We start from the raw sequence: 20,220 nt of genomic DNA on the forward strand, positions 1-20,220 counted from the left end.
TACGGCGCCCGCATGGCGCTTCAGAATGGCGTTAGACGGCGCTAAATTTTTTGACGCTAAACTGCGTTAGCACAGTTTAGCGTCAAAAGTATAAATATGGTCCTGAGTGTCTGAAGATTATTTGCATAATGGACGCTGCTGGGATATTTTGCAAGGATATTGGAGATTATTCCATGATGGTCCACAATGGCCTGCACATTGATTGATTGTGTATGTTTGCAGTTCCTGTAGAGGTGTTTGGTTGCAGCAGGAGGGCTAAGATGGACATGGGTGCAGTCCATTGCAGCCAGCACATGCGGAAGCCCAACAGTTTGATAGAATCCTTGCTTGGTCTCTTGCTTCAGTTGCTGGGTGTTGGGGACCCGTATGTGATGGGGTGTGAGGTGGACGTTAGAGTCCAGGAACATAGGAGGGAAGGAAGAAAGGGATGGTTGGGAGATACCCCCCACTTGTGCTGCAGTGGTCTGGAATTAACCAGTGGCCAGCATGTGTAGGACAGCCAGGCGTCTGGACATGGGTGCTATGGTTGTGTGGCTTTCCACTCAAGTTGTGATATCAGGAGCAATGGGTTGGAGCAGCCGTACAATGGACTCCTCCTTCAAATGGTAGAGTCTGACAACCTTTTCTTTCCTGAGGTCAAGGATGGATGGATGTGCGCTGTCAAAATATCCTCTGCTTCCATCTGCTCTGCTTTTGTGGCTACAGTGGTGGTTTTTGAGGTTGCTGCAGTGGTGCTGATGGCACTTGGCATCATCGCTGTCATCTTCTCTGGGTGCCGAGCTGTAGCAGTAACAGGTCAATGTAGTCGAGTTGCTTGCCAGTGTTCCTTCTGTGTGTTTTCCTTATGTAGTTGTGGCTGGGCCTCTATTTAATGCCTGGTCTGACCAGGCATCACAACTTTGATGCTAATCAGAATTAGCATAATTTTTTGGACCCAGTCCTATGTATGCATAGTTTTTCCGTCGGCTTGTAGATATGGCGCTAGCCTCATTTTTTGGGAGGGAACACCTACCTTGCATATCATTGTTGTTAAACGATGCAAGGTGAGGTGGCTCTCTGAAAAAATGACGTTAAGTCAGGCATTTTGTCGCTAAACTGCATTTGTACCAAAAATCCGAATATGGCGCTGGGTTAGTGCTGCTTTTGGTGTAAAAAAAGAATGATGCAAAGGCAACGCTAACTCTTCTTAAATCTGGCCATAATGCCTTGAATAGGATCCACTGCTCCACAGGAAGTCAGTAAAGATCTTTCAGGGCTGGATTTGCCAACTGATGTCTCGGAAGGTCCATAAGAAGTTGTACTGCAGCATTTTGTGTGACTTGAATCTGTTTGACCACCTGTTGGGGTGAACCAAGATAGAAAGCATTGCCATAATCAAGTCGAGAGAGGACAAGAGCCTGGACAATTAGTCTAATGGCTAAGAAGGGAAGAAGCTTAAGAAGCTTTCTTATTAGTCGCAAGACACTAAGGCAGGGGGCAGCAAGTGTTTTAGCTTGGTACTACATGGTGAGCCTTGAGTCAATTCACATTTCAACGCTCTTTATCACTTGCTTGGGACTAGGAAGCTTCTCAAGGCAGTCAGGCACAGGCGGAGGAACTTTCTAAATAAAAGTATTGCTCAGTAGCATGACCTGTGTCTTGTTTTCATTTAGCTTGTGTTTACCATTAGCCATCCATTTAAACAGGGGGAAAAAATTTAAGTGACCGGAATTAGAGTCCAGAGAAATGGACATCACCAACTGGATGTTATTGGCATAAGAGACCAAAGACAAACTGAAGGAGTGTACAATTTCAGCCAGAGGTTGCATATATAGATCAAAAAGAGTGGGGCTCAAGGAGGATCCTTGCAGAACCCCGCAGCCCACTCAGAAACTATCAGAGTAACATGAATGGTCTAGGAACTGAAAAGTTCTATTCTCCACAAAGGAAGAAATCAGTTTCTGGGCCGAGCCTACCTATGCCTGCTTTAGAAATATTATGAATAAGCATGGAATGGTCTACAGTGTAGAAGGACGCTCTAATGTCCAGAAGGACAGCTGCCAATCCTCCTTGATCCAACAGATATCTGAGTTCTACCACCAGAAAAGCTGTTTGTGTATTATGCCGGAGTCTAAACCCCAATTGCACGGGGTGGAGGATATCATTTGCCTCAAGAAACACAGAAAAATGTCTATTAACATGTATCTCCAGGAGCTTTGAAGGACCTGGCAACAGGGAGATAGGTCTGTAATTATTTAAGCAAATAGGATAAGACCCCTCTTTTTTAAGAGGGACATGATCACAGCATGCTTCCATGTGAGGCAACCTGCCCACTGATCAAGGACAGATTTAGCAGATAAGTCAAAACTGGAGCGATGCTATCGGACCCTTGATGGATAATATGAAAAGGAGCGGGTCTAAGGGAAAACCTGACTTTACTTCCTTCAATAAGTCTGTTACACCGTTTAAAGAAAGGGCTGGGAAAGCCTCAAGAGTGCTCACTAATTGTGCTGGGGGAGAAACAATCTATGATGATTCATTACTTATTTCAGTGACAGGAAAAGAAGAGACATTCTTTGGAAAGAAACTTGACAAGTCATTACTGTGTTGAGTGGAGGCTCCTGAAGCAGAATCTACAGACTTGGGCTCTGTAATGGTTTTCAGCATCTGAAAGATCTCTTTGGGAGCACTAGCCAACTGTTCAATTTGAGCAGAATAATAAGCTGATTGACCAGTTCTTATTCCAGCATGATAACCCCTAATAGCCTTCCTAAAGATTGATTTACTGGGCTCATCATAGGTTTTTCCCCAGTGTCTTTCTAGACACTTGCAGCCCTTTCCTAAAGCAAGTAGATGTGTGTTGAACCAAGGAGTTTTTCTTTTCCTGTGTAAAGACTTGTGCCACCTTGCCGGTAAAACAGTATCGAAGGAATTAATGATCCAGCTGTTAGAATAGTTCATAGATCAAGTTATATCATCAGTTAAGAGGGGTCTACTTATTGAGAGAGAGGTTGACAATTACTTCAGGTTTAGCTTGGTCCAAGGAAGCGCTAACTGCCTAACTTTTTCCCTCCCAGATAAGGAGGTTGGGATAGGGACAGTAAATGATAAAATAAATTGTCTGATCAAGTGAGGGGAAAGAGGCTGGACCCTTTAAGAGTGTTAACATTGCTGATCACTAGATCAATGGTATGACCTTTGTCATGGGTAGGCCCCCATACAAGTTGCACAAGGTCCAAAGAGGCAAGGTCCTATAACAGATCCTTAGACAGAGAAATTGGGTCTGTTTATAGATAAACCTGTGACCACATCCACAAGAGATTGCACAAACTGGTTGTTTAATCCTGGTGGTCTATACAATAAGATACTGGAGAAAAGTAAAAGTTGGACTGAGTGTAAGGGAAAAAAGAAGGCTTTCACTGCTCATGATTTTAAGTGGGGAAAACATCCCTTTTATAGTTTGTTTACAAATAATTGCTATTCTACCACCTAATTTATTTTGCTTATCTAGCCTAGTAATACAATAGCCTGGAGGCAGAGCTTGAACTACAATGGGGCAGAGCTCTCATGTAGCCATGTTTCAGTGAGAAAAAGTACTTACAGCATTAGCTTAATCAGAAGACAAAAAATTTCCAACTTATGGGCAGCTAGAGAGCATCAGTTTACTAGACACATGTCAGGTTGAGGGAATTGAAGGTACATGGAGTTGCCCCTCCTCGCGCTGAATTTGAAAGCTACAATAGTTGCACATTACAGCATCTTGACTGGGGTCGATAGGATGTAAAGAAGATTTGCTTAGGGAAGGTTGAAGCGCTCGGAGCTGACAAGCAGAGTAATTTACCTTGGTTTATATAGAAGGGGCATAGTCCCTGGCCCTTGGTGGTCACAGACGGGCCTGCCTTTGGCACAAGCGGTGCACCCATTGCACATCCGCTCTGCGTTGTTTATTAATAGTGGACCAGCCGGAAAGACTAGAGCGTGTCAGGAGCAAAAATGAGACCTCCACAGGTGCAAAAGTACATAGGTACACATGCCTTACAAGCTAGTTCCCTGTATTTTGTTTAAAAAATCAGACCGAGCAATTTTTGCAACAACATATCAACAGTATTCAAATGTTAAATAAAAAGGAAAGCAGTTGAAAACAGTTCAAACACCCTCAAAACAGTGGCCTACCTGATCGCCTGTCAGTTCTACGTCCTTCGTTAATAGTGGACTAACTGTAAAGACTAGAGCGTGTCAGGAGCAAAACTGCAGTTCAGGATGTGCAAAAGCACGGCGGTGCAAGTGTCTACAAGTTAGTACCCCATATTTTGTTTAAAAAAATCAGACGCAACAGTTTTTGCAACAACAAACAGAGTATTAAAAATGTTAAAAGAAAAGTGTTTTAACCAGTTCTGTGCCCAGGACGTAATGGTTACGTCCTGAGGCACAGTGCTGCTGTGCCCAGGATGTAACCATTACATCCTGGTCACAGAGCTGTGGGGTTCCCCCCCACCCCCACAAGTCAGGGATGGAAGGGGAAGCCCTTCCCCTTCCCCCCCTGTGACATCAGCGCGCGAGCGCGCGCTGATTTGTCACAGGGCCTCCCCAATCGCGCTGGAAGCTCAGTTTCCAGCGCGATCGAACGAGAAATGCTCAGCATTTCTCTTTCGATCACGTGGGGGAGTCCCGGAGAGGCTTCAAAGGGAAGGAAATGTATTTCCTTCCCTTTGAAGTCTCTCCCAGCGTTTCTTAAGCCGGATTGCTTGCAATCCGACTTTAGAAACCCCACTAGACACCAGGGATTTTTTTGTTTGTTGTTGAAATGGACATAAGGGAGCGACCACTTGGGCAAGGGTCGCTCCCAGGGGGGGCATTTTTTTGGAAGGCCTTTTCTGCCCCCCCCTGGGGCAGATCGGCCTATTATTAGGCTGATCTGCCCCTGGGGGAGCAGAAACCTCTAGACACCAGGGATAATTTTTTTTTTTGTTTTTTTTTATGTTTTTTTTTTTTTTTAGGCAAGGGTCGCTCCCCTAGGGGGCAAATTATATTTAGGCCATTTTTGCCCCCCTTGGGGGCAGATTGGCCTATTTTGATGAGGCCAATCTGCCCCCAAGGGGGGCAGAAACCACTAGACACCAGGGAGTTTTTTTTTGTTTTTGTGAATTTCACGCAAGGGGAGCGACCCCTTAGGCAAGGGTCATTCCCCTGTGGGGGGGGGGGGAATTATTTTAGGCCATTTCTGCCCCCCTGGGGGGTAGATCAGCCTATTTTGATTAGGCCGATCTGCCCCCAAGGGGGGCAGAAACCACTAAGCACGGGGATTTTTTTGTTTTACAGATGGGGAGCGACCCCTTGGGCAAGGGTCGCTCCCCTGGACGGGAAAATTGTATTTAGGCCATTTCTGCCCCCTTTGGGGGCAGATCGGACGATTTTTGCTACGCCAATCTGCCCCCAAGGGGGGCAGAAACCACTAGCCACCGGGGATTTTTTTTTTGGGCGCTAATGTCACTCAGGGGGAGCGACCCCATAGGCAAGGGTGGCTCCCGGGGGAGGGGGTTGGGGGGGCAAATTTATTTTATGCCCTTTCTGCCCCCCTTTTTTGTGTTTTTTTTTGTTTGTTTGTTTTTTTAGAGATGGGGAGCGACCCATTAGGCAAGGGTCACTCCCCTGGGGGGGCAAATTGTATTTAGACCATTTCTGCCCCCTTAGGGTCAATCTGCCCCCAAGGGGGCAGAAACCACTAGGCACCGGGGATTTTTTTTTCGGCGCCAATGTCATACGGGGGAGCGATCCCGTAGGCAAGGGTCGTTCCCGGGGGAGGTTGGGGGGGAAATTTATTTTAGGCCATTAGGCAAGGGTCGCTCCCCTGGGGGGCAAATTGTATTTAGACCATTTCTGCCCCCCTTGGTGGCAGATTGGCTGATTTTAGGTCAATCTGCCCCCAAGGGGGCAGATACCACTAGGCACCGGGGATTTTCTTTTTGGCGCCAATGTCACGCAGGGGGAGCGATCCCGTAGGCAAGGGTAGCTCCCAGGGGGGTTGGGGGGGAATTTATTTTAGCCCATTTCTGCCCCCCGGGGGGGCAGAAACCTCTAGGCGCCAGGGCAAATTTTTTGTGTGTGTTTTTTTTGGTTTGTTTGTTTTTTAGAGATGGGGAGCGACCCATTAGGCAAGGGTCGCTCCCCTGGGGGGGCAAATTGTATTTAGACCATTTCTGCCCCTGTTGGGGGCGGATTGGCCGATTTAGGTCAATCTGCCCCCCAAGGGAGCAGAAACCACTTGGCACCAGGGATTTTTTTTGTTGGCGCCAATGCCACGCGGGGAGCGGTCCTTTAGGCAAGGGGCGCTCCCGGGGGTGGTTGGGGGGGCAAATTTATTTTAGGCCATTCCTGCCCCCCCTGGGGCCGGCTGAGCTAGAGGCCAAAATCAACAGGTAGGCACTTTGCAAAAAACACCTCTGTTTTCTGTGAAAAAATGTGATGTGTCCACGTTGTGTTTTGGGCCATTTCCTTTCGTGGGCGCTAGGCCTACCCACACAAGTGAGGTATCATTTTTCTCAAGAGGCTTGGGGGAATGCTGGGTGGAAGGAAATTTGTGGCTCCTCTCAGATTCCAGAACTTTCTGTCACCGAAATGAGAGGAAAAAGTGTTTTTTTGGCCAAATTTTGATGTTTCCAAAGGATTCTGGATAACAGAACCTGTTCAGAGCCCCAAAAGTCACCCCATCTTGGATTCCCCTGGGTTTCTAGTTTTCAAAAATGCACTGGTTTGCTAGGTTTCCCTAGGTGCCGGCTGAGCTAGAGGCCATAATCTACAGGTAGGCACTTTGCAAAAAACACCTCTGTTTTCTTTTAAAAAATGTGATGTGTCCATGTTGCATTTTGGGGCATTTCCTGTCGCGGGCGCTAGGCCTACCCACACAAGTGAGGTATAATTTTTATTGGGAGACTTGGGGGAACGCTGGGTGGAAGGAAATTTGCGGCTCCTCTCTGATTCCAGAACTTTCTGTCACCGAAATGTGAGGAAAATGTGTTTTTTTAGCCAAATTTTGAGGTTTGCAAAGGATTCTGGGTAACAGAACCTGGTCAGAGCCCCACAAGTCATCCCATCCTGGATTCCCCTAGGTCTCTAGGTTTCAAAAATGCACAGGTTTGTTAGGTTTCCCTAGGTGCCGGCTGAGCTAGAGGCCAAAATCTACATGTAGGCACTTTGCAAAAAACACCTCTGTTTTCTTTAAAAAAATGTGATGTGTCCACGTTGCATTTTGGGGCATTTCCTGTCGCGGGCGCTAGGCCTACCCACACAAGTTAGGTATAATTTTTATCGGGAGACTTGAGGGAACGCTGGGTGGAAGGAATTTTGTGGCTCCTCTCTGATTCCAGAACTTTCTGCACCGAAATGTGTAGAAAATGTGTTTTTTAGCCAAATTTTGAGGTTTGCAAAGGATTCTGGGTAACAGAACCTGGTCAGAGCCCCACAAGTCCCCCCATCTTGGATTCCCCTAGGTCTCTAGTTTAAAAAAATGCACAGGTTTGGTGGGTTTTCCTAGGTGCTGGCTGAGCTAGAGGCCAAAATCTACAGGTAGGCACTTTGCAAAAAACACCTCAGTTTTCTTTAAAAAATGTGATGTGTCCACGTTGCGTTTTGGGGCATTTCCTGACGCGGGCGCTAGGCCTACCCACACAAGTGAGGTATCATTTTTATCGGGAGACTTGGGGGAACGCTGGGTGGAATGAAATTTGTGGCTCCTCTCTGATTCCAGAACTTTCTTCACCTAAATGTGAGGAAAATTTGTTTTTTTAGGCAAGTTTTGAGGTTTGAAAAGGATGCTGGGTAACAGAACCTGGTCAGAGCCCCACAAGTCACCCCATCTCGGATTCCCCTAGGTCTCTAGTTTTCGAAAATAGACAGGTTTGGTAGGTTTCCCTAGGTGCCGGCTGAGCTAGAGGCCGAAATCTACAGGTAGGCACTTTGCAAAAAACACCTCTGTTTTCTTTAAAAAAATGTGATGTGTCCACGTTGCGTTTTGGGGCTGTGGAAGGCTCAGCGATACAGGGGACTCTGAATCGTATGTTAAGGGAGTCCCCGAAGGGGAAAATTAATATTTTTTTTATTTGTTTTAGTGGGAAGATAATAATTAGGATAGCAATACAGTTTTCTTCTATTCGGGTCCTTTTTATTGGAGGTGCTTCCGTTAAGGTCTTGCTGTTTTTAATAATCCTTAATGTTATGTTTTCCCTAGGTTGGGACGGTCTTCGGACTGCGTCTTCCCCGCTCCTTTTCCAGCGGGGTCTCGGAAAACAAGAAGACAAGACCAGGTAAGTGGTGAGGAATGGGGTTGTCACCTTGAGTTAGTACACATGCTGGAGGGTGATAGAAGGAAACTCTGGGGTTGGTGTGTTAGGTTAGTGCAGGCATAGGGGAGGGTACAATAATATCTATGTAAGGCTGGTGGCAGGGAGGTGGGACGTCAGTGTTTTTCCCAGGTTCCCGGTGCTCAGCCCAACCTGCCCTCTTCCCCTATTCCCTCCCCGGTGTTCCTTTTCTCTCCTACCCCTCCCTTTGTGCCCGCGCGTCCTGTAGTCCCCTTATGACGATGTCCCTTTAACAGGGACAGTACCTTGAAAAGCCACGATCCTCCTGGGTCGTGGCGGGGCTTGTCTTCTCTCTCGGTGTCTTTTCCGGCTCCGTTGCTCGGGCTGGTTGCCTCTCTCTCGTCTCTCCAAATTGCGGTGTTCTTTTCCCGACGCGTCTCCTCTTCGTCCTGTTCTCTTCCGGCTTCTCTCTCTCTTGTGTCGAAGTCCTTCGTCTTTTTCTCTTTTTCGGCGACCCGGAAATCCGGGGCCGATGTAACGTCCCGCCTCCACGTGTCTCCCTGGAGACGCGGGACGGGATCGGACGACGCGCGCGATCAGCGCCATTCTAAGGTATCTGTAGACGAGGTGGACGACACCCGTCTACAGGGGCATTTCCTGTCACAGGCGCTAGGCCTACCCACACAAGTGAGGTATCATTTTTATCGGGAGACTTGGGGGAACGCTGGGTGGAAGGAACTTTGTGGCTCCTCTCTGATTCCAGAACTTTCTGTCACCAAAATGTGAGGAAAATGTGTTTTTTAGCCAAATTTTGAGGTTTGCAAAGGATTCTGGGTAACAGAACCTGGTCAGAGCCCCACAAGTCACCCCATCTTGGATTCCCCTAGGTCTCTAGTTTTAAAAAAATGCACAGGTTTGGTGGGTTTCCCTAGGTGCCGGCTGAGCTAGAGGCCGAAATCTACAGGTAGACACTTTGCAAAAAACATCTCTGTTTTCTTTCAAAAAATGTGATGTGTCCATGTTGCGTTTTGGGGCATTTCCTGTTGCGGGCGCTAGGCCTACCCACACAAGTGAGGTGTCATTTTTATCGGGAGACTTGGGGGATCGCTGGGTGGAAGGAAATTTGTGGCTCCTCTCTGATTCCAGAATTTTCTGTCACCGAAATGTGAGGAAAATGTGTTTTTTTAGCCAAATTTTGAGGTTTGCAAAGGATTCTGGGTAACAGAACCTGGTCAGAGCCCCACAAGTCCCCCCATCTTGGATTCCCCTAGGTCTCTAGTTTTCAAAAATGCACAGGTTTGGTAGGTTTCCCTAGGTGCCGACTGAGCTAGAGGCCAAAATCTACATGTAGGCACTTTGCAAAAAACACCTCTGTTTTCTTTCAAAAAATGTGATGTGTCCACGTTGCGTTTTGGGGCATTTCCTGTTGCAGGCGCTAGGCCTACCCACACAAGTGAGGTATCATTTTTATCGGGAGACTTGGGGTAACGCTGGGTGGAAGGAAATTTGTGGCTCCTCTCTGATTCCAGAACTTTCTGTCACCGAAATTTGAGGAAAATTTGTTTTTTAGCCAAATTTTTAGGTTTGCAAAGGATTCTGGGTAACAGAACCTGGTCAGAGCCCCACAAGTCACCCCATCTTGGATTCCCCTAGGTCTCTAGTTTTCAAAAATAGACAGGTTTGGTACGTTTCCCTAGGTGCCGGCTGAGCTAGAGGCCGAAATCTACAAGTAGGCACTTTGCAAAAAACACCTCTGTTTTCTTTAAAAAAATGTGATGTGTCCACGTTCCGTTTTGGGGCGTTTCCTGTCGCGGGCGCTACGCCTACCCACACAAGTGCGGTATCATTTTTATCGGGAGACTTGGGGGAACATAGATTAGCAAAACAAGTGTTATTGCCCCTTGTCTTTCTCTACATTTTGTCCTTCCAAATATAAGAGAGTGTGTAAAAAAGACATCTATTTGAGAAATGGCCTGTAATTCACATGCTAGTATGGTCACCCCGGAATTCAGAGATGTGCAAATAACCACTGCTCCTCAACACCTTATTTTGTGCCCATTTTGGAAATACAAAGGTTTTCTTGATAGCTATTTTTCACTCTTTATATTTCAGCAAATGAATTGCTGTATACCCGGTATAGAATAAAAACCCATTGCAAGGTGCAGCTCACTTATTGGCTCTGGGTACCTAGGATTCTTGATGAACCTACAAGCCCTATATATCCTAGCAACCAGAGGAGTCCAGCAGACGTAACGGTATATTGCTTTCAAAAATATGACATTGCAGGAAAAAGTTACAGAGAAAAACATAGAGAAAATTTGAAGTTTTTTTCACCTCAATTTCAATATTTTTTTTTCAGTTGTTATTTTCTGTAGGAAACCCTTGTAGGATCTACACAAATTACCCCTTGCTGAATTCAGAATTTTGTCTACTTTTCAGAAATGTTTCGGTTTCCGGGATCCAGCATTGGTTTCACACTCATTTCTGTCACTGACTGGAAGGAGGCTGAAAGCTCAAAAAATCGTAAAAATGTGGTATGTCCCAGTAAAATGCCAAAATTGTGTTGAAAAATTGGGTTTTCTGATTCACGTCTGCCTGTTCCTGAAAGCTGGGAAGCTGGTGATTTTAGCTCTGCAAACCTTTTGTTGATGCTGTTTTCAGGGAAAAAGATACAAGCCTTCTTCTGCAGCCCCTTTTTCCAATTTGTTTGAAAAAAATGAAATTTTCACTGTATTTTGGCTAATTTCTTGGCCTCCTTCTGGGGAACCCACAAAGTCTGGGTACCTCTAGAATCCCTAGGATGTTGGAAAAAAGGACGCATGTTTGGCGTGGGTAGCTTATGTGAACAAAAAGTTATGAGGGCCTAAGCGCGAACTGCCCCAAATAGCCAAAAAAAGGCTCGGCACAGGAGGGGGAAAAGGCCTGGCAGCGAAGGGGTTAAAACAGTTCAGTCACACCCAAAACAGTGGCTGACCTGATCGCGCAGCCGTGCTGTGTCCCTCATTAATAGTGGAATTGCCAGAAAGACTAAAGCACATCAGGAGCAAAAATGCCAGCTTGACATCTACAAAAGCACAAAGGTGTGCATGCCTACAAGCTAGCTCTCTGAAATTTGTTTAAAAAATCAGACCCAACAGTTTTTGCAACAACAAACCAACAGTATTCAAAAGTTAAGAAGAAAAGCAGTTGAAAACATTTCAATCACCCCCAAAAGAGTGGCTGACCTGATTGTGCATCTGCGAAGCATCCTCCATTAATCATGGATTCACTGGAAAGACTATAGTACTTCAAGAGCAAAAATGGACGCTCACGATGTACAAAAGCTTAAAGGTGTGCATACTTACAAGATAGTTCCCCATATTTTGTTTAAAAATCAGACCTAATGGTTTTTGCAACAACAAACCAACAGTATTCAAATTGAAAAAGAAAAGCAGTTGAAAACTGTTTAATCACACCAAAAAAATGGCTGACCTGATCGCCCGTCTGCACTGCATCCTTCATTAATAGTGCATTAGCTTGAAAGATTAAGGCGCATCAGGAGCAAACATGGCGGTTCGGGATGTGCAAAAGCACGAAGGTGTGCGTGCCTACAAGCTAGTTCCCTGTATTTTGTTAAAACAAATATCAGACCCCACAGTGTTTGTAGCAACAAACCAAAAGTATCATAGATTCAAAAAGATAGGTGATTGAAAACAGTTCAATCACCCCCAAAACAGTGACTGACCTGATTGTGTGTCCGCGTTGCGCCCTTTATCAATAGTGGACTCACCGGAAAGACTAGCTTCCTTCAAGAGGAAAAATGGCGGCTTAAGATGTGCAAAAGCACAAAGGTGCACCTGCCTGCAAGCTTTTTCCCCGTATTTTGTTTTTAAAAAGACCAGACCCAACAGTTCTTGTAACAACAAATCAATAGTTTTAAAAGATAGAAAGAAAAGCGGTTGAAAACAGTTCAATCACCCCAATACAGTGGCTGATCTGATCGCGCGTCTGTGCTGTTAATTCATTAATACTGGACCAGCCGGAGTGGCTAGAGCCCGCCAGAAGTGAAAATGGTGACTTGAGACGTGCAAAAGCATGAAGATGCATATGCCTACAAGCTATTTCCTCGTATTATGTTTAAAAAATAAAACTCAACAGTTTTTGCAGCAGCAAACTAATAGTATTACGAAGTTAAAAAGAAAAGCGGTTAAAAACTGTTCAATCAACCCAAAACAGTGGTGGACTTGATCGTACGTTTCACTACCAGGACATGTAAAACTTAAAAGTATGTTTCCTGCCTTTTAAATACACTGCACCCTGCCCTGTGGGTCACATAGGGCCTATCTTAGGGGTGGCTTGTATGTAGTACAAGGGGATTTCAAGGCTTGGCAATGGGTATTGTAAAGAAATGGCTCCCTGTTGCAGTTACCCCCCACTTTTTGCCTGATACTGATGCTGACTTGACTGAGAAGTGTGCTGGGACCCTGCTAACCAGGCCCCAGCACCAGTGTTCCTTCACCTAAAATGTACCATTGTATCCACAATTGGCACACCCTGGCATTCAGATAAGTCCCTTGTAACTGGTACTTCTAGTACCAAGGGCCCTGATGCCAAGAAAGGTCTCTAAGGGCTGCAGCATGTCTTATGCCACCCTAGAGACCCCTCACTCAGCACAGACACACTGCTTACAAGCCTGTGTGTGCTAGTGAGAACAAAATGAGTAAGTCGACATGGCACTCCCCTCAGGGTGCCATGCCAGCCTCTCACTGCCTATGCAGTATAGGTAAGACACCCCTCTAGCAGGCCTTACAGCCCTAAGGCAGGGTGCACTATACCATAGGTGAGGGTACCAGTGCATGAGCACTGTGCCCCTACAGTGTCTAAGCAAAACCTTAGACATTGTAAGTGCAGGGTAGCCATAAGAGTATATGGTCTGGGAGTCTGTTTTACACGAACTCCACAGCACCATAATGGCTACACTGAAAACTGGGAAGTTTGGTATCAAACTTCTCAGCACAATAAATGCACACTGATGCCAGTGTACATTTTATTGTAAAATACACCACAGAGGGCACCTTAGAGGTGCCCCCTGAAACTTAACCGACTGTCTGTGTAGGCTGACTAGTTCCAGCAGCCTGCCACACCAGAGACATGTTGCTGGCCCCATGGGGAGAGTGCCTTTGTCACTCTGAGGCCAGTAACAAAGCCTGCACTGGGTGGAGATGCTAACACCTCCCCCAGGCAGGAGCTGTGACACCTGGCGGTGAGCCTCAAAGGCTCACCCCTTTGTCACAGCCCAGCAGGGCACTCCAGCTTAGTGGAGTTGCCCGCCCCCTCCGGCCACGGCCCCCACTTTTGGCGGCAAGGCTGGAGGGAACAAAGCAAGCAACAAGGAGGAGTCACTGGCCAGTCAGGACAGCCCCTAAGGTGTCCTGAGCTGAGGTGACTCTGACTTTTAGAAATCCTCCATCTTGCAGATGGAGGATTCCCCCAATAGGGTTAGGATTGTGACCCCCTCCCCTTGGGAGGAGGCACAAAGAGGGTGTACCCACCCTCAGGGCTAGTGGCCATTGGCTACTAACCCCCCAGACCTAAACACGCCCTTAAATTTAGTATTTAAGGGCTACCCTGAACCCTAGAAAATTAGATTCCTGCAACTACAAGAAGAAGGACTGCCTAGCTGAAAAACCCCTGCAGAGGAAGACCAGAAGACGACAACTGCCTTGGCTCCAGAAACTCACCGGCCTGTCTCCTGCCTTCCAAAGATCCTGCTCCAGCGACGCCTTCCAAAGGGACCAGCGACCTCGACATCCTCTGAGGACTGCCCCTGCTTCGAAAAGACAAGAAACTCCCGAGGACAGCGGACCTGCTCCAAAGAAAAGCTGCAACTTTGTTTCCAGCAGCTTTAAAGAACCCTGCAAGCTCCCCGCAAAAGGCGTGAGACTTGCAACACTGCACCCGGCGACCCCGACTCGGCTGGTGGCGATCCCACACCTCAGGAGGGACCCCAGGACTACTCTAAGACTGTGAGTACAAAAACCTGTCCCCCCTGAGCCCCCACAGCGCCGCCTGCAGAGGGAATCCCGAGGCTTCCCCTGACCGCGACTCTTTGAATCCTAAGTCCCGACACCTGGGAGAGACCCTGCAACCGCAGCCCCCAGGACCCGAAGGACCGGACTTTCACTGGAGGAGTGACCCCCAGGAGTCCCTCTCCCTTGACCAAGTGGAGGTTTCCCCGAGGAACCCCCCCCTTGCCTGCCTGCAGCGCTGAAGAGATCCCTAGATCTCCCATTGACTTCCATTACAAACCCGACGCTTGTTTCTACACTGCACCCGGCCGCCCCCGCGCTGCTGAGGGTGAAATTTCTCTGTGGGCTTGTGTCCCCCCCCGGTGCCCTACAAAACCCCCCTGGTCTGCCCTCCGAAGACGCGGGTACTTACCTGCAAGCAGACCGGAACCGGGGCACCCCCTTCTCTCCATTCTAGCCTATGTGTTTTGGGCACCACTTTGAACTCTGCACCTGACCGGCCCTGAGCTGCTGGTGTGGTGACTTTGGGGTTGCTCTGAACCCCCAACGGTGGGCTACCTTGGACCAAGAACTGAACCCTGTAAGTGTCTTACTTACCTGGTTAACCTAACAAATACTTACCTCCCCTAGGAACTGTGAAAATTGCACTGTGTCCACTTTTAAAACAGCTATTTGTGAATAACTTGAAAAGTATACATGCAATTTTTATGATTTGAAGTTCCTAAAGTACTTACCTGCAATACCTTTCGAATGAGCTATTACATGTAGAATTTGAACCTGTGGTTCTTAAAATAAACTAAGAAAAGATATTTTTCTATATAAAAACCTATTGGCTGGATTTGTCTCTGAGTGTGTGTACCTCATTTATTGTCTATGTGTATGTACAACAAATGCTTAACACTACTCCTTGGATAAGCCTACTGCTCGACCACACTACCACAAAATAGAGCATTAGTATTATCTATTTTTACCACTATTTTACCTCTAAGGGGAACCCTTGGACTCTGTGCATGCTATTCCTTACTTTGAAATAGCACATACAGAGCCAACTTCCTACAGGTATTAAATGGCAAGTCGAGCTGGCAGTTAAACTGCACACACAGGCCTTGCTATGGCAGGCCTGAGACATGGTCGAGGGCTACTTACATGGGTGGCACAATCAGTGCTGCAGGTCCACTAGTAGCATTTAATTTACAGGCCCTAGGCACATATAGTGCACTTTACTAGGAACTTATATGTAAACTAAATTTGCCATTTGGGTAGGAGCCATACCACGAATCTGATGTTCTCTTGCCTGCAATGGTCCTGTTTGACAGCGCATTCATACATGGTCGCCACACAGCAGTCTCCGGGTGAAACAGATTTCCTGGGACCTTGTTCGGACCAGGAGTCTTCTCAAGTTGCAAGGACTGAAAAGCCCTGAGAGTATCATCCAATGAAAATTGGATAAGATCCTGAACTGTGACACACCAGGAAGTGTGATTTCTGCAGTTGAAACAGTCTCTGATCTAGATGTTACATACATTTCTGTAAAATGATCCACCCACTTTAGGGGTGCACAGAGATATGCCAGAAGTTTGAGAACATTTTCTTTTAGAAGCCTCAACCAAGTACAACCAGTTAGAGTCAATCCATATCTGCTTAAAAGAGGATGTGATTTGCCTGGACTGTGTGTGAGCTTCTCTGATTGGCCCACAAGGCCCTGTTTAACTGCCTTAATGACATTTCCTTTGGCCAAGGAGTGACTGGTGATCTGTTCTTTTACTATATTGGATTTCCTGAGTAGATAAAATATGTAAGGCCTTAAACAAATCATGGATGGTGCACGGTGCAAGGATGCCTGTGTTGCGGGGATGTTTGTTTTTGGCCAGGAAGAGACATCTTCCTGCTCAAAAACAATCACCAGAGGTGTTTTCCTCTTTCTATGTGTGCTGAAGATATTTCTCCCCTTTGCTTCAATCTTATGCCATCCCTGAGATGACATAGAATCATCTGGGAAAGCGTCAGATTCCTTTGGGTTCCATGGGTGTTGTGTGGGAACATCCCAAGCAAAACTCATGGAAAGCCTCTTTCACACAGTGTTATGCATGGAAAGGGCCCCTATTTACCATGCCATGAAAAGCCACACAAGGTGGCTTTGCTTGGCCTCATAAATATGAACTGGCCCACTGCACCACTGGAGCATAAAGAAAATGACGCTCCAGTGGCACAGTGTGCCGCTAGTGCCTCGTAAATGAGGCCATAAATTTCTAAGGAAGAAGACAGGATGCTAAGACAAGAATTATAGTTAGACAAGGAGCAATACAGTCAATCAACATCTTTAATGGGAGATGATTCAGATCTTATAGCTTCAGGTAGAGTTGTTTGTACTAACTATAGCACTGATTATCCACAGGTAGGGTAGATTGTACTATAGTATTGACTCTCCATATCACTATGAAACCTAGGGTAGCTGTCGAACCTTGGGTTTTTGACAGGTGCAAACTAGAAGAACTGGATGTACTAAAAGTGTGAAAACCTGGGTAACTCTTACATTTTATATTAGAGCCAGAGGGGGTGATGTTCGGGTGTCCAGTCCTAGTAAGCCATCAAGAAAAAAACTGTTAGACCTCGCATTCTTGGCTTGGTTTCCCCTGTCTTTTTGCTGCTGCTTCCTGAGTTTTTGACTATGTGCTGGACTTTGTGTTTGCTGGTTTTGGTACTCTGGGCACTTTACCACTGTTGACTAGTGCTAAAGGGCAAGTGCTCTTTGTGTAAATTCTAACTCTAATTGGCTTTTTCATGTTTGGCATATTTGATTTACTAGTAAGTCCTTAGTAAAGTGCACTAAAGGGTGCCCAGGGCCTGTAAATCAAATGCTGCTAGTGGGCCTGCAGCAATGATTGTGCCACCCACAAGAGTAGCCCTGTAAACATGTCTCAGACCTGCCACTGCAGTGTCTGTGTGTACCCACTTGCCAGGCCCAAACCTTCACTTTTACTACATGTTAGGCACCTCTAAGGTAGGCCCTAGGTCTCTCCATGGGCAGAGTGCAGTGTATTTAAGAGGTCGGACATGTACTGCTGTGTTTTACAAGTCCTGATAGTGAAATACTGCCAAATTCAGTTTTCACTATTGCAAGGCCTATCTCTCCCATAGATTAACATGGGGACTGCCTTTAAATATCGTTTAAGTGCAGTTTCCTATTGGGAGCAAATAGAGATAGGAGTTAGGGGTCTCTGAACTTACAATTTAGAAATACATCCTTTGGTAAAGTGGGTTTTTAGAATGTGAGTTTGAAAACGCCACTTTTAGGAAGTGGGCATTTTCCTGCTTAACCATTCTATGCCTCTGCCTGCCTGTGGAATCCACGTCTGGGTCAGATTGGCAGTTTGGCTGCTTATGAATTCCCTCTGGAAAGTGACACAAAGGGAGCTGAGGAGTGTCTTGTATATCCTGATGAGTCTTCCTGGGCAAGAGTGGGGAGGGAGGAGCTGACACTTACACCTGAAAGGGCAGTGCATGTCCTCACACAATGCAGTCTCCGACCCCCTGGTGTATGTCTGGGGCCAGGATTGGGCAAGGCAGGATCTTGTGAACAACAGATACTTTCCTTTGAAGCTTGCCTACTTTAAAGGCAGAAATGAGTATAAGCAGTGGACCCAAAACCCCAGACTTTTAGATTACTTATGGATGAAGAGGAACTTCTGCCAAGGAAAAGCTGAAGAGCCAGAGGAGGAGTACTGCTCTTTTGCCTTGGAGTGTGCTTTGCTTGATTGGCCTGCAGTTGCTGCTTCTGCCTTAGAGCTGTGTTTTCCTGCTTGTGAAGTGACTCCAAAGACTCAGACTGAGACTGCCGCCTGTTCTAAAGTCTCGTGGCCATCAAAGGCTTCCTCTGCCAGCAACTGGACTCTTTGGCTGAAACTTTTACCCTGTGGTACCTCATCAAGTCCCGGGCTCTTAAAAGGAGAAGCTGGTGGAACCATAGCTAAAATCCACGCACCGGAGCTGAGCAGCTGAAAAATCATTGCATCACCTCCATTGTGGCTGGAAAAGTGACGCAACACACTTGAGGCTACTGAAATCGATGCATCACCCATGCAGCGCGGCTCTTCGCCATTGTACATTAGGATTTTGCATGCATCATTGCTGGGTGTCAAAACCACAATGAATCTATACAGACCCATGGCTGCCCATCCGGAAATTGACACATCACTCCTCTGTGTGAGAGAGAAATGATGCATTGCCTACCCGACCGGAGAAGAATTGAGGCACGTCCTCATTTGTGAGTCAGGAATTGGTGCATCGCTTACTTTTCCGATACAAGCTAGCCCGTGCAGCTTTATTTTTGACACATACCAAATACTTTGTGTAAAAACAACACATCAATTAGTTTCTATGGATGAACATTCTTTTTCATTTACAAATTCATATATTTGCGCGTGTGTGTTGGATTTTTGTCATTTTGGTCTTGTTTGACAGATAAATATTGGCTGTTTTTCTAAACTGGTGTGGAGTCCTTTTGTAGTGTTTTCACTGTATTACTGTGTGTGTTGGTACAAATACTTTACAAATTGCCTTTGATATAAGCCTTACTGCTTGTGCCAATCTATCAGGGGGGTGAGAAGGGGTTGTCTTAGAAGTGTGACTAGCTTACCCTGACTAGAGTGAGGGTCCATGCTTGGATAGAGTGCAAATTGACTGCCAACCCAAAACCCCATTTCTAACAATAACGATTTCTCAGAGTCAGCTTAATAGTATTGTAATTGTCAGAATGATTGGGCAGGTACTGTGCAAAGACAATGTCAGAGTGTATTATAGAGAAACACTGACACTGAAAGGAAATCCAATATGCCACCTTGTTAACGAAAGACTCATTTATCTCCCTTTGACCTGCCTTTACACTCAGAACATTTGCCATGTAAATTAATGGTGCCTTTATCAGACCGGGCAAGGGAGCCAAGATCCTAACAGTACCAAAGGTATGTTAACCCATTTATTACAACATCTTGGTGCTGCTTACTTCTCTTTTCAATTGGAGAGAGAGGAGGTGGTCTAGGGTGGTGCAGAAATAAAGGATGAGTTCTTGTACTACTCAAAGTGTTCAAGTTCATTGCAGGCATCGCGACATGGGCTCTAAACCCCCCAAACTCTCCACCGCCAAGAATGACATTGTTCAATGCCAATGCTACAACGATGCAGTGGGCGAAAGCCAAAGTGCAGGGATTAATACTACAAGAGCTTGATTAATTCACAAAAACTCTCCCCTCTGTTTTTGATAAACTTGAACAGCGGTTAGATTGTTCCTCCCAACACCCACTCAAGTGAGCCATGAATTATTTAGATAAGCTAGAATTTATCTCAGAAAGTTATAATACCCTCTGGTCTGATGACCGTACTGTTAGCTATACAGTGTCATGCTTGTGGTGACAGGTGCTGTGACAGAGACAGTAAGATGGAATTTCTCACTTTTCCGACTAGCAAGTGAAGTGTATAGATTGGGACTTATTATGTAGTGGTGTGTGGGGAGCTCCGCTGCGCTGGCAGAGCCAATGGAGTTTTTAGAACTCCGCCCTCTGCTTGGAGAGCGGAGTCATCCAAAAAACTCTGCTAGCCCTGCCAGTGAAGTAGAACTCACCTGGTTGGTGCTGCAGCCCATTACGGGCTGCACAGTGCAAGTGCAAACAGTCTGTGCTTGAACTCTGTGTGCACCGGAGCACAGGAAGCAGCAGCTGGAGAGGACTTGTCATTACCGTCAGGCGATGAGGAGAGGAGGACCCCAGGGAATACCCAGGTAAGTCCTTGTCTCTTTCTCTTGGTTTTGTTGATGTTTGTGCACACTGGTGCACAAACAAGGACTGAAACAGCAGGTTTTGCTGCCTACAGCCCTGGCCTGAATTCAGGCTATGGCCGTAGGCAGTGCAAGCTGCAGTTTCAGGCCTCTTGTGCACCAACCT

The sequence above is a fragment of the Pleurodeles waltl genome, chromosome 8 (genome assembly GCF_031143425.1).
Source record: "Pleurodeles waltl isolate 20211129_DDA chromosome 8, aPleWal1.hap1.20221129, whole genome shotgun sequence".
In the NCBI taxonomy this organism is placed as follows: domain Eukaryota; kingdom Metazoa; phylum Chordata; class Amphibia; order Caudata; family Salamandridae; genus Pleurodeles; species Pleurodeles waltl.